This window comes from Mastigoproctus giganteus, chromosome 8, assembly GCF_048544385.1.
Source record: "Mastigoproctus giganteus isolate SK-2022 chromosome 8, ASM4854438v1, whole genome shotgun sequence".
In the NCBI taxonomy this organism is placed as follows: domain Eukaryota; kingdom Metazoa; phylum Arthropoda; class Arachnida; order Uropygi; family Thelyphonidae; genus Mastigoproctus; species Mastigoproctus giganteus.
The window spans coordinates 137,433,148-137,446,681 of NC_143582.1; positions in this window are offsets into that span (position 1 = coordinate 137,433,148).

A 13,534-nucleotide genomic window follows, 5' to 3' on the forward strand; every position below is an offset into this window, starting at 1 on the left:
TAACCAGAAAAAAAAAATACAAATAGACTCGATTCGGATGACTTGATTCAACATTTCAGTCTTAACAAAAATATTTCTCCAATTTTATTTATTTCTTCATAATTAGGTAAAAAAAAAAAAAAAAAAACATAAAACTTTGGTATGTATTCGTGCAAACACCAGCGCTGTTATAATAGGAAACTGCTCTATTAAAACTACCTTATTAATGGAAATAAATACTTAGAATTCGCTCTTCCACCGCTGAAATGCCATGAGGTGATATTGTCGTGGATGTATAACATTTTAGGCTTACTAAAACTGTTCAGTGCGCCAGAAATTTTGCAGGTAACAGAGCAATATTAGAAGGAGATCAAATCGCTAAAGTAGATTCCCACTTCCTCTTTCTTTCCCGTCAAGCCACTTCTTCCTGTCCTTCCAGGCCACTGTAGGACTAAACGTTTTGCATCACAAAAGAAATATAGTTGTACCGGAAGTGACTCATCTATTAATCCTAGGTATGTGACACAGTAAACCGCAATAGCCGATTTTTTTATTTTTTTTTGTAATTTTTAATAATAAAAAAAGTTTACCTTTTAAGCCTTGTAGGCACTATAAGCGAAGGCCACATAAATTACAATCATATGTAATAATTTCAATGTTTTCTTTATTAGGCGCATTCCCAGATATGTATCCTAAGCGCCTCTTGCCTTGACCATGGCCATCCTTCTGCCCGGCCGCATATAACACTCGACTCCCAGTGGACAGACTTGTGTCGCTTTTAAAGATATATAGTGGACATAGTGTTATTGTTATGCCGTTCCTGTGATTTCCCACAAATCCGAGTTATGTACTCTGTGAACATTGCAAAGCCAGTCGATGTGGGATGTATGAGTAGTGTGTTGTTTGACTGGCCTCTTCGTTACTGGGAGGCGCGATCACCAGGATGATGGCTCCCAGTATCCGCTTACTGGCACGAGGAGCCGGACCAGGGAATAGAAAAACATCTGACGGGCCGTCCACACTCTTGCAGCAGCGAGAGTGGGGAGGGACCAAGAAAGAGCAGAGGAGAGACAGGAAAGTGGAAGACCGAGAAGGCTGTGGGGGATGGCAGAGTGTAGGCATCCCCCCCAGGCGAAAAGGAGTAGCAAGAGTGCTAGGTGCAGTTGGGGAAGTCCTGGAGAAGGACTGTGGGTAGGGAGAAGAGAATTGGTAAAGTACAAATTAAAGCGTCAGAGATCGCCACAATGGCGAATCACGGAGCAGCGTGGGCAGGGCACCTAGTTGGGTAGCCCCTAAGGATCATCCCGCCAAGGGGTGCGCCCTGGGCCAGCAGTAAGAGTGGGTTAGGAGCCCAATTTGCAGTTTCATGACTGGGAGTCTCCGGTGCTGGGTATCAGTTGCTGTGTGGAGGAGGTTGTCCAGAGGTAGTGTTAGGAAGTTGCAGGTGATACCAGCGATGACGAAAGACTTGGCATAACTGGTCAGCGCATGGACGGCATCCTAAGACTCCAATAACTTGGTTTCCGGCCGAAGTGATGTAGTGTGGAGTTCGAGGAATAGTTTGGTTCTTAGATCTAAGCATACGTTGCATGAGTGCATCACGTGGTCCCAGTCTTCAGGTTCTCCGCAGGTACAGAGGGCATCCTCGACTATGCCGAACTCTAGAAGCCCTCCTTTGAAGGACCCGTGGCCAGTTAATATCAAGGAAGCATAGGCGTTAGGGAAGAACCAAGTGGAATGTTGTTTGTTGATGTAGGTTACCTCAGGGAGGAAAAGTTTAGTAGTGGCACCAGTTGTGGAGCTATTCCAGCGGGTTTGCCAAAAGGTTCTAGCTACACACGTTTGTGTTACTGTTGGGTATCGGTACGGGTTTGAATAGCGAAGATTTTGCTTTCTTAGTCTTCTTAATGGCATGCGAGAGTCCGATAAAAGCAACGTGGAGGTCCAAAGCAACCTGTTAGTACCTGTAGGGCGTATGCGCGGTAGCACAGATTATCGTTACTTCCTCCCCACATCGGGTGGAAAAGGCCCGGGTTCGAATCTCGTCGATGACGCGAGGAACTTTAATAGGCTTTTTTCGCTTAGTGGCTGAGTTAGTCGGTTTCAGGCGTACATAGCAAGGGTTTTTCCCCAAAAAACTGGGGTTTTTTTGTGCAGCAAAACAGACAAATCGACCAGAGAACACACGGAATTTACAGACACAAATACGGGTTTATGTATTAATATATCAGAGAACTAATAAACAACTTATGTTTATTAGTTCTCTGATGAGCTGAATGTTCGTCACTTTGTGCCCATTATTCTTCTGAATTCGTTCGTCTGCCATTTTTTTTTAGCTTTATATTTTTTGTGATATCCCTGTGGGCAGAGCTACCGAATGGAAGCGTCGCCACTGTAATAATATTATTATGGTGGCGACGATGGAAGCCGGAGCGCCGTTCCGGTTCGTCACACGCATCGATAACGTCATATTTAGGCATTAATTGTCTTCTGCGCTTATTATCCTGACCAGTGTTTCGTTTCGTAAAATTTTGCATTTAAAATCTTAACTGTGGGTGTTGATAATGACAACCTGTGCTGTGTTATTATTGATAGTATGATTTTTCTCTAGTCTACCGAGACTAGATCTTTAAGCAGTGGTGTTATCGGTATGGTGAGTTAGTGCTCGCCATAATAATGTGTATGGCGAGTACTAACTCACCATACACAGTAATCTGGTAAGCATTTCGATCGGAATTTCAAAAATATATTCTGAAATGTTCATTGAGTTAAAGAACCGTCCAGAATTATGGACCCATTTTTTTTTTTTTTTTTTTTTTTTTAGGATAAAATACATAAGTAAAATGAAATAAGACACCTACTGAGTAGTGCACGACTTAAAACGATCGTCGGACAAAACCATGAAAATTAAAACAAGACTAATAATATAAAAACGTGAAAGAAGAATGTCAGATAATGCTACTTAATGCTACAATAGTATAAATTAAGTTTGTTTTAAAATGTTTAAAAATGCTAAAATTGTTCTGTATATACGATGCTCTGTACATTTAGAGCATAATTAATTCCGCATAATAGGGCCGATGAATTTTTGTTGTTCTAGTTAGATAAACAAAAAACATTCTGAAGTATTGTAAACGATATATATAGGGTTGTTAAAATTAAAGTATCCCTATGTAGAGGGCTCTGGAGCGAGTTCTAAGGCTTGTACTGAAGAGAAATTTGGACAACAGGTACAATAAAGAATGCGCACGCCATTTATTGGAGAAAAAAAAAATAGTTACAAAACATTTGTCACTATATGGCGCTGTGGCAATACAAATCACTTCAACAGCGCTACAATTGTTAAATGTGTCCTCTATTTTGGTCAACAACAATTTACATTCGAAGAACAGCATTTTCTACAGCAGAACGCATGTGGCAAATGAAGTTTAACATTGACAAATGTAAAGTACTACATATGGGAAACCGTAACCCCAGAGTAACGTATCGACTTTGTGGTACTACACTGACAGTGGTAGAGAACGAAAAAGACCTGGGGGATAATTGTGCAGGCAGATAATGAAGTTTTCTGAGCAGTGCAGACGGGCTGCAAGAGTAGCTCATGGTGTCTCGCCAATGATATACAGGAATTTTTCTAGCAGGGATAAGGAGGTGATTATTCCCTTGTATAAGGCAATGGTCAGGCCATACCTTGAGTACTGTATGCAGGTCTGGAGGTCTCGTTTCAAGAAGGATGTAGGGCTGCTGGAACGAGTACAGAGAAAGGCAACAAGATTAGTGAATGGAACAAAGTTTTGCTCTTACGAAGAAAGGCTTAAGTTTTGCAAATTACAGTGTCTGGAGACTAGGCACCTGCGAGATGATCTGATAGAGGTGTATAAAGCCTTGAATGGTGTGAGCATGCTCAGTGCTGATGGGATTCTTCCTTTGCTCAGAATAATCACCTGGGAGGGCATAAATTCATATTGAGGAAAGAGATGTAGGATAGATGTGCGGAAATTTGCCTTTAGCCAGCGGGTAGTTGGTTGGTGGAACAGACTTCCATCCCTTGTTGTGGAAGTTGATAGCCTAAATAAATTTAAGGCTTAGCTGGACAGGTATTTCGAACGAACGGAGGGGTGAAGTGGGAGTGGGTTTTTTTTTTGGATGATGCTGCTTAAGCTTGCTTTCTTGCATCATATGCCTCTACTAATGCTAATGCATTAGCATATGACATCTAATTATGCCCTTCAGATCTTCCAGAGTTTGACATCCTTCCTGATACACCTGGTTCTTCAAAAAACCCCACAACCAGAAGTTGCATAGAGTGAGGTCCGGTGATCGGGGGTGGCCAAGATGTCTGGAAACAACGGCTGATGACCCGTTCGTCTGTAAAGTGTTGCCTTAGCAATCTTTGGACACAACGGTGGATGTGGGGTGGCGCACCTCTTGCATCAATATGCAAGAGGTGCGCCACCACACCGTTGCAACAACGTGGGTGCCTGAAGGCACCCACGTTGTTACAGCTCTGGTATTGCGAAATCTGCCAACATTTCATAATATCTCTCTCCAGTGACGGAACAGGTGCGGGGTCCAGTCGTTGTTACCTGTTCAAAAACATATGGCCCAATCATGAATGTTGCCGTAAATCCACACCATACTGTCACTTTTGGAGAATGCAACTGAACTGGATAACTCGAGGGTTTTCTGTTGTTGCCCAAATGCGACAGCTGTGCGTATTCACTTGTCCGTTTTTGCAGAAGTGGGCTTCATCACTCCAAAGGATGTTCCATGGCCAATTGATATCTACTGTCATTCGCACCAGAAACTGAAGTGCGTATGTGGAACGGAATATCTGCATCAACATGCTTTAGCTGGTGTAGCACGTGCATCTTGTAAGGATAGTACCGCAACACTTGACGCATTACTAGCCTTACAGTGGAATACGGCATCTCCACTTCACGAGAAATAGCTGGCACACTTGCACTACCACATGGAGATTGACTTGATAAATCCGCGACAGCCATAGCCACATCTTAAACACGAGGGGAGTCCACTCGTTTTCGACCTCTACCTGGGTGAACACCAAGATGTCCTGTCGCTTCAAATTTCGCAATCATTTTGCGGACAGCACAAATAGTCATAGGACCACGCCTTATACGCTTCTGACGCCGGAATTCTCCGATAGCCGCAGCTGCATTGTTGCTGTTCTGATAGTACAGCTGCACTAATAGCGCCTTTTCCTGCAACGTTCTTGGCACTGCTGCTGTTGTGCAGGCAAACATCTACTGTATGATTTTGAAGAGACTGCTTTGCTTTTATACAGTACAGTAGAGCTGAGTAGTGACCCTGTGGCAATAACTTACAATTATGCAAATAACTTACGTTATTTGCATAATCGTAACTAAGATAGTTACGCGCCATACAGTGACACAGAGCCACACAGTAACAAATTTTGTAACTAATTTTTTTTTTCAACCAATAAATGGCGAGCGCATTCTTTATTTTACTTGTTATCCAAATTTCTCTTCAGTACGAGCCTTAGAACTCGCTCCAGAGCCCTCTACATAGAGATACTTTAATTTTAACAACCCTGTATATATACAGTACTGTATAATAGCTTATCACCAAGAATAATGTTTATGGATTAAATAAATTCTTCACTGAACATTGTGTATTGCTTGCAGTCTAGTAATCAGCCTCCTCAGCAGAATACTGGGAATTCTGTGATCTGCACTTGATTTTTTATTATTAACGCTTACTAATAGAAGCGAAGGGTGAAATTTTTTGTAATTGGTAGCTTTGCTCGTATACCTCTTCGTAATTTTCGCCTAGTCATTCTTCTGTCATGCATTCAGCGTTCGTGCTGTAATTTATTAGCAGAGGAGTGAGGTTTTGCATCATGGCAGCAACATTATTGGAAATGAATTATTCTAAGGAACGATTCTACGCACATCTACAATTTTTGATTTCTCTAATTCCCTAGGTCATTCCCTGGGTCATTCCTGCTGGCGTGAACAGCAACCGGAAGACTGTGGGATGCAAAAAATGCATTATGCATTTAGAGCATAATTAATTCTAGTTTAACTTTGCTACCTTTGCGAAATTTAGTTAGAATTGTGAGACTTGCTGTAATTTCATATCCTTTGCTATTTACACTTACTACGGTCCTCCTGGCTTGATTACAGTCCTGGCACTGAATAGAAAACGATTTTATTTGTTTATGTGTAAATAATTTGGCAGGGTCGGATTCTGATCCATCGCTGTGGAACTTGTTGACGCCTTCTCAAGCAAAGCTAAGTTTGCCTGCTTCGCGTTATCCCGGTTCGCGACCTCCCTTGTCCTTACTCGTAAGTATCTTATATTTATTAGTAGCATTTCCTGGCCTGTAATAATCCCAGAGATTAATCCGTCTGATTTTACTTTCTCACCAATTCGAAAAAAATTTTGATAATCAGCAGAAACAGATAAAATTTGTTAATTAAAAAAAAAAAAATGCGTTTCAATAAGTATTATCAGTTTTATCACTGATTTTGTAACGGTTTCACGTGTGATTGTCCATGACTTGCGTTCGAAAGGAAGAGAGCAAGAGGAGTTAACGACGATTTCAAAAGTACTTGGAGAATTTTCTGGACCGTCCAGTGCCGAGAGGTACCTATAAAATTTGTATCATGTTGAAGAACGAACAACGACAAGTGTTTTGTTTTGCTTCAGCCCAAAACTACTTGGCGAGGTTTACTCTTTGTATGTATAAGGGGAAGGGTTCGTTTTCTCCTCACGTTTAGATTGTAAACTGTTCGAAATATGACATTGTATTTAAGCTCCCAGGACGTCTTTCCACATTCTCGAATTCGTTTTAATTTTTCATGGTATAATTGTTTCCAAATCTGATGTAAAATAGTAGCCCTGATCACATTTGGGCCGGGTTCCTAATTCTAGATCACCCATTTAAAGATAGTTTTACTTGTATGGGATTGTTCAGGATCTAGGAATAGTTTCACTTGTTGGGGGGGGGGGGATTATTTGTTTGATTTACTTTTTGAACCCTATTAAAGTCAGAATCCCGTCCCACAAACGCAAATCTGACAGCAATTCACAGAAAATTCTAGATTCTAGGGTATGTAAAGCGGGCATTAGCAGAACATTCAAGACACATTTTTTTTCAATAAATTTACAAACCTTTAATGAACATTATCAGGGTGTCTCAAAATTATATTGGTACAAACGTTTAGGGGAGGTAGGTAACATCTAAAGGAATGTGAATCGCATAGGAACCCATAACCGGAAACGTCACGGGAAAGTAGTAGTAGAGGCACAAGAAGCAGAAATGACACAAGACAGTAATTAGTGGCAAACATTTATTTGACATAATATTAACAATGGAGTACGAGATGGATGCATTTCATGATGTTACAACAGATGATCGAAGGTTCCACCATGAGACGCGATGCATGCGTAACACCGACGCAGCATGGATTGGCGGACACGGTCGAACACACCTGGAGTTTCTTTGACAGTAGCAGCAGCGCAGACGAGTCTCGCCACGAGATCCATTTCCGTCTCCACAGGCGATTCATACACGAACGATTTGAGTGCACCCCACAGAATTAAATCAAGGCTCGATAAAATCAGGTGAGCGTAGGGGCCAGGCAACCAATCCATAGACGCCCAAAACCCCTGTTCAAATGGTCACGAACACACCTTCCATAACGGGCAGGCGCCCCGTCATGTTGAAACCAAATGTTGCGTCTCACATTTGCTGGAACATCGTCAAGTAAACCCTGGTAGAACTTGTTCAAGAAAGATCCGATATTTAGCGGAGTTCATGCGGGATGGTAACAGGTATGGGCCGACTAAGCAGTCACCGACCATACCTGCCCACACATTTATTACGAAGCGACGTTGTGCCGCATGGGGGCGCACACCGTGTGGGTTGTCGTGAGCCCACACATGAGCATTGTACTGATTGAATAAGCCTTCCTGAGTGAAATAAGCCTCATCCGTGAACAAAACATAGGCTGGAAAATTCAAGTCTTGAACACTTTCTTGGAGAAACCACTGCGCAAAAGCCACACGTGCAGAATGATCTTGGGGAGCAGTAACTGAACCTTTTGGAGATGAAAGGGGTGTAAGGAATCGTTGTTCCAGACACACTGTACACTGCAACGAGCCACTCCTAAAGCAGAGGCAACGGCACGTGTGCTGGTAGTAGGATTATTCTGGACGGCATTCAACACACTTGTTTCCATGGCGAGAGCTCGCGTCGAACGTGGTCTGCCCGCACTACTCCTGTTACCTCTAAATGACCCATAATCGCACAAATTTTGATGCACGCACGCAAACAAGGGGAGGTCCGGTACATGTCTGTCTGGGAAGCGTTCTCCATAAATTCGTTGAGCTGCTCGTCCATTGCCCTCTGCTAATCCATACACTAGGTGCATGTCTGCCAGCTCACAGTTCGTATATCGATGCATGCTCTTCGTGCGGCGACTACCGCGCCGTCTACCGACTTACGGTGACGTTTCCGGTTATGGGTTCCTATGCGATTCACATTCCTTTAGATGTTACCTACCTCCCCTAAACGTTTGTACCAATATTTTTGAGACACCGTGTATACAGCATTTAAATAAAAACCAATAATTACATATATACATGCATACCAATTTCAATATACACTAGTGTTCAAAGAAAGTGCATCACCCCTTAAAATTGTAATTGTCGTCCGAATAACATAAGTATATGGCAATATTTCTTACAGATTGCATCAGATAAGATTGGCACGCGTACGTGAAGACGTAATATTGCATCAGCTGTTACTTTCAGCTATATAAGCACGTTCTGCAAGAGTTGCAGTCATTCTTTGCTTGTCTGTATGGCGAGTTAGGTGCAGTTGACGCCACGAAGAAAGAATGCTATTGTTGCTTTACATGAGGAAGAATGTTCTTCTCGTCATATTGCTTATAGATTGTCTTGTAATCAGTCGACAGTGAATAGATTTCTTTCCAAACTCAAGAATACTGGTTCTGCTGATAGGAAAAAAGGAACCGGACGCAAACGAGTCTCTACTGGGAGAAACAGGACCGTGTGTTGAAGCGCTTATGCCTTAAAAACTGTAAAGTTTCTTCATCTGAGCTGAAAAGAGAATGGGAAGAACATACAGGAGTGGTAGCAAGTGCAGTAGCAGTGAGAAGAAGCCTCTTCAAAAATGGACTTGTAGCCCGTCGTCCTAAGAAGAAGCCCCTCCTCACACAAAAAATGAAAAAGGCCCGAATAATTAAGGAGCATGTTAAATGTGGACATGTGTATATGTAAGGGCGGCACCTAGAACGTTTGTTCAACTCCGCCTCATATCTCTGTGAAGAACAGTATCACTACAAATGGGCCAGATATGCGTGTGACGTAGGTTTGTGTGTGTTGTTCTGTTCTGGACGCTTGGCTACCCAGAAGCATCAAGTCACCTGGACAGATGATTCTGGGTACTCGTCCACACCACGGGATGGTGGGCCAGTCCGAGTAAAACACGTACCTTCTCGAAAGAGACCTGACCCACCTGGTGTTGTCAGCAGATGGGCCAGGAACCTCTGGGGGCCCATTCCAGAGGGAAGGGAGGAGGAAAAAAAAAACTATCCGTGGTGCAGGTTGTAAAATATAAAATAAATAAATAAAAATAGAATAAAAAATAAATAAATAATAAAAAATCTAGTGGTGCGTACAGGTAATATATTATAATAAAGGTAATACATTGTAATATATTATAATAATAAAGTAATATGTTTATCTATGAAATAAAAATTGATAGTATGGCAAATTTAGCAAAAAAAAAAACAAAAACCGATAATAATAATATTAATAATAAAATAAAAATAATAAAAATTCAAATTAAAATAAATAGAATAAAAAATAAAATATACAGAGAGAAAAAAAAATTGAATTTAGCCTTCCCCTTCACAAGTGTGAAATCTAGGCTGTAGAATTTTGTCTGTCAAATGGACCCCCGAGCAGTGGAAGTCAGTTATTTTCTCGGATGAGAAGAAATTCAACCTGCATGGCTCTGATGCTAGACAAACCATCCAGACTGTATGGTGTCTGCAGTGAAATTCCCTACCAGCCAAATGATATGGGGTTGAATTTCGTATCGCGGAGTAGATCACCTGCAGTTTATAAAAGGTTCCGTAAATGCCAATGGATACCTGTCTATATTGGAAGGCAAATTGCTGCCAACCATTAGAAACCATTTCAACCTGCCAAGTAACTGCATCTTTCAGGACGACTCTGCTCCTTGTCATCGGGCGAAAAGTGTAAGTAGGCACTTCTGTAGTTACTTTAGCTTCATTTCTGTATTAGAGATTCGACAGTAATGTGTTTACATTTATTACAGGTGGAAAAATGGTTGGAAGAACTGTCCATTACAACTCTTAGCTGGCCAGGAAACAGCCTGGACCTGAATCCTATGGAGAACTGTTGGCATAGTATGGAATTTGCAGTTGCCAAAAAGAAACCAAAGACCTTCGTGAACTTCAGGAAGTTCATAATTCGTTTTGGAACCACGAACTACCAGTTGATTATCTTCAGAAAATGATCTTTTCATTGTCTCGACGGTGTGCTGCTGCTGCTGTCATCAGGGCCAGAGGCAGTTAAACTGAATATTAGTTTGCACATGGTGAACTTTTAATTTTGTTCGCAGCTTGAGGCTCTAGCCCTAAATGCGCCTTAGTCCAATCTTAATACTTACTATCTTTAACTTAATATTCATTTTCCATCGCCCTTCCTGGTACAATACAGTACAATACACTACCTCTCTTTCTCTCTCTCTCTCTCTCTCTCTCTCTCTCTCTCTCTCTCTCTCTCTCTCATCAACTATTCTCAATTTACAAATTATTAACATCAATTTGTATCAATTGTATCTTACTTAATGTGAATCCTCGATGATTACTCAGTCATTCTCTTACATTACCAGTTTTTATCACTTACATCAATAAATTCATTTCAACTCTTATTACTCTTTTTGTGTATTTGTTTCTAGTTTTTAACACATCAAATGTATTACAACTGGTATCCTCTTACCTCAGTAATGTTCACTATAAATCCCTCATTCTGTTATTATTACATGTTTCCCTCTCTGGGACGCGAGAGGTAGCCTAAAAGTGTGCCCTGGACGAGCAACATGATGGACCATCACACCATCGAGGTCATCCTTTAATGAATCCTGAAGTAGTGGGTGCCCTGCAAGACACGTACCACCATGATTTTTCGGTCGGAGGCTGTTAGGCCTAAGGTCTGGAGATGCGGAGGCGGGGCTCCAAACTCCTCTATGTGAAATGGTAGCAGTAGATATTACCAGATTGAAATTAGTTAAGTCTTTGATTTGATCCTTGAGATTGTTGTTGGTATCATAGTACCGAGATTTTAAGCGATGCGATACGTCGTGGCCATGTCCTACGACTTGCGCGTCTATAATATGAGCACTTTGTGCGGTGAAGCACACTATGTCCGGTTTTCTTAAGCCTTGGTCGGTCTGATAGCGGGGTTCCTTCAGCACGATCCATACCTTTTGAGATAGTCGATTTTCTAGGATGTCGACAATGGCATCGTGCCTCTTGACCCTCATGCCATGGGGCGGTGACATTGTAATGCCACGTGAGCTAAAGTTTCAGCTACCTGGCAACCCGCTGTACAGGCAGTACTTTCATTCCTTCCTCTGGACGTCCTGACCAGGGTTGGAAGAGTATTGATTCTGGTTCGGTTAATATCAATGAACTCATGCCCTGATAGGAGTCGAGTGCCATCGCTCACCCATCGGTATTGGGACTTCACCATGTGAGAGGTCTGGAAGGCCTTGCTATCGCAAGAGCCTTGAAGAAGGTTCCGCCATTTATGCTTCACCTTGCTTACAGTGTCCATTATCATATGCTGGTCTTTGATTTGATTGTTGCAAGACCGCAACTCTTTCTTGACAAGGCTATAATCAGCAAATTTTCTTATAGTACAGGACGAAGATGTTTCGAGTCCTATAAGCCGATTACGTTTGAAAATTGGAATTAACCACCTCATAGAAGGGATGCCAAGTCCCCCATACACCACGTCAGCATGAAAGTAAGCTGTAGGTACATCTTTGGGTAGGCGTATCCAAGTCCAGATGGCCGTCCTGACTTGGACGTCAAGTTTATTAATAGCCCAGCCGTAATGCGCCCCAGCATTAACTTGTGGTAGAGTCTTGGAAGAACAAAGACCCTAAGGATGAAGAACTGCTGTTGTGGTTTCGGGGGGGGGGGGGGGGCTTTCCTGAGTTTAGTTAGAGAGACACTCAGGTTGCATCCTACACTGGTTCTGCCACCGGGTGAAAAGTCCGCCCCTAGATACCTCCACATGGTCTCAACTGAAACATATGGAAGTTCTGTATTGCTCAACAGGAATTTAACGTCTTGGACTTTGATTTTCTTCTCGCGTCCAGACGGAACGAGGGACATAGTCCATGTTTTAGAGAGGTTGATGGCCACAAGCCTCGCTTCTTAAAGAAGTTAAAGACATGGTCAAGAAGCCTCTGTAGGTCACCTTTGGTGGACCCCATCAAGATCAGGTCAGCGAAAGCCATAGCATTAATCTTTTGATCCTGCAGGGAGAATCCAATATGGGAGGGGAGCTCTTTTAAGAGCAAATCCACAACCAAATTTAATAGCAGGAGAGATAGGGGGGGTTCCTTGTCGCACACCTCTCGTTGGTTTGATAAGGTGTTCCTTACTCGCGACTCTCAAGTTTGTGCTACAGTTCTCCTGCAGGAAGATAATGTATTTCATAAAGGGAATTGGAAAGCCTTTCCTTTGTAGAGCTTGAATCACTGCTTTATGATCTACTTGGTCGAACGCTTTTTGAATGTCTAACTTACGACGCTAAGTAGAGAGGTCGTAAGTCCTGTCTGGCCTTGTGCATGATGGCGGAGAGAAGATAAACATTCTCGTTCTCTGCACAGCCGTCGGCGGGTATGAAGGCTCGGTGTCGATGGTCAAAGCGAATCAACTTCAAAACCCTCTTGTTCAGGACTTTATGGTATACTCTCACCACCAACGAAGCCACGGTTATAGGGCGGTAATCACCGGGCGAGGGGGTTCACCCTTCTTAGGAATAAAGTTGATATATGCCTTCAGAAGAGATTCAGGGACAGTATCCATCAGTAGGAATATATGTAACAAGTCGATTAGGACTTGTACAGGAATACTCTTGAGTTGTTTCGAGCTGATCCTGTCGGTCCCAGGACATGCTGACAGAGCTGGGTAGGCCTGCCGAAGCTCCGTGGGACTGATGGGCTTGTAAATCTCGGCCTTTAGCTGCTCATCCTCGGCGCAATGGGTGCCCTTCTTTCCGATGGCTCGTCTGGAGAACTGAATACCTCCGACCAGAACTCCTTGAACGCATCGAAATTTGCTACCATGGGAGCTGCTGCCTCATCATCCAGAATGGTATGAGCACATCGCTTCCGATTCTTGGCATAAAGCTTTTGAATCTTGGCATATTCACGCTTCCTGAGTTTCCTCCGGGACAGCTTGGAGTTTCCTTCTTCATTGGTCAATGATTGTAATAC